General features: G+C 35.3%; 1 pseudogene; it reads right to left on the bottom strand.

Moving 5' to 3' along the window:
• Positions 1-1,492: 1,492 nt before the first annotated feature.
• LOC122916560 lies at positions 1,493-1,614 on the bottom strand (annotated as a pseudogene).
• Positions 1,615-2,108: the final 494 nt, after the last annotated feature.

A 2,108-nucleotide genomic window follows, 5' to 3' on the forward strand; every position in this document is an offset into this window, starting at 1 on the left:
CAAATAAATAAATAAAATCTTAAAAAAAAAAAAAAGCAGCAGAATGCAAAGACTCTACAGAAAAAAGACTATCAATGCTTGCAGCCCGAAGAGAATCAACAGATTCCCCTTCTGTGGAGAATGAATAAGATCAAAAAGTAGATTAAAAATATTTCCCCACTTATTTGCCACTTTTTATGCTCTTTGTAACTTTCTGTAGATTTAAATTTTCATACAGTATCACATCCCTTCAGCCTGAAGGGCTTCCTTTAATGTTCCTCATATGTAATTTACTGATGATAAATGCAGTTTTCATTTACCCGAAATATCCTTATTTCAGTTTCAATTTTAAAGAATATTTTCACTGGATACAGATTTCTACTTTAACAGGGTTTTTCTTTCAACATTTTAAGGCTACCACCCTATTGTCTTCTGGTCTCTATTGTCTCTGATGAGAAATTAGTTGTCATTCTTATCACTGCTCCTTTGCATGTAATGGTTCACCCCTTTTTGTAGCTTTTAAGATTTTCTCTTTCTTTGATTTTCTAAATTTAAATGACAATGTTGTTTTCTTTGTATTTGTCCTACTCAAGTGTTGCTGAACCTCTTACGTCTATAAATTGATATTTTCAATAACATTTGGAAACAATTTTGGTCCATATTTCTTTAAAGAACATTCCTTCTGTTCAATTCTCTCTCTTGTCTCTTTCTGGGATTCCAGCCTGTGTGTTAGACTTCTTACTACTTCAAAAATCATAAGGTTATTTTCATTTCTTTCAGTGTTTTTTCTCTCTGTGATTCAGTTTGGATGACGTTATTGATCTATTATTAGATTCACCCATTTTTTTAAGGACTTTATTTATTTGACAGAGAGAGAGAGATCACAAGTAGGCAGAGAGGCAGGCAGAGAGAGAGAGAGAGAGAGAGAGAGAGGAAGAAAGCAGGCTCCCTGCTGAGCAGAGAGCCCGATATGGGGCTCCATCCCAGGACCCTGGGATCATGACCCAAGCTGAAGGCAGAGGCTTTAACCCACTGAGCCACCCAGGCACCCCAGATTCACCCATCTTTTCCTCTACATTGTCTAATCTACTCTTAATCTTATTCAGTACATTTTTTAAAAGATTGCAAATATTAGAATTTTTAGTTTTTTAATCCCCACTTGGTTATTTCTTAGGATTTTTGTATCTCTCCAGAAACTTCCTATCCTTTCATCCATTGTATCACTCCAGAGAGGCTTTAACATATTTATCATAGTTATTTAAAAATTTTGTCTGCTAATTACAACATATGGATTGCTACTGACTGTTTTCTCATTTTTTCTTGATTATGGTTATAGTTTCTTGCTATTTCATAAGTCTAATAGTTTTTTTTATTGTACATTCTGTATTGTGGATGTTACATTGTGGAGACTCTGAGTTTAGTTATTTTACTCCAGAGTGTTGAGTTGTATTCTAGATGGCAGTTAAATTGCTAATGGATCACTTAGAGACTTCATTCAGGCTCTGTTATATAGCTAGGTTGTTTTTCTCTTATTCTTAGAATTTATCTTTTCTTCTTCAACAGAAGATGTAGTAGATATAAAACTGATAAGAACAGATACTACTCGTGATCTTAGCCAAAAGGCCAAGGATAGATAGCTTTTAGTCTTGGGATGGAATTCTTACTACTAAGATATGGCTCTTCTGGGGTTTTATTAGGGTTCTCTAAATTGGTGGTATTAAACTTCAGACTCTTTCTCCTCAGTATCAGGCAGCTGTTGAAATCTTTGTATGGACTTTCAGTCTTTTAAGTTGTTGCTTTCTGCTGGATTTCTTGGATTCTTTCCCTGAAATGTCTAGTTCAGAGTTGTCCAAGGGTTTGAAGGGAATTTTTACACAGATTTTGGGATTCCTTCTCTGTGACTCCCTCCTTTCCAAGATTTCCCTTCTTAAACGTATAGCTGCTTTGGTAGCCCTAAATTCTGACCTCTCACTTAGCTAAGTAGGACTGATGCTTTCTGTTTGAGCTCTGTTTCCATTCATCACAAAACACCATCCTTAAGGAGAAGATGGGTAAATACAAATCTAATCTAGTGTGTTTTCCTTCTTTTAAAGGTCAAATCCCCTCCAGTCTGTCCAAAACTGATCTCC

Source organism: Neovison vison, chromosome 8 (assembly GCF_020171115.1).
Source record: "Neovison vison isolate M4711 chromosome 8, ASM_NN_V1, whole genome shotgun sequence".
Classification (NCBI taxonomy): domain Eukaryota; kingdom Metazoa; phylum Chordata; class Mammalia; order Carnivora; family Mustelidae; genus Neogale; species Neogale vison.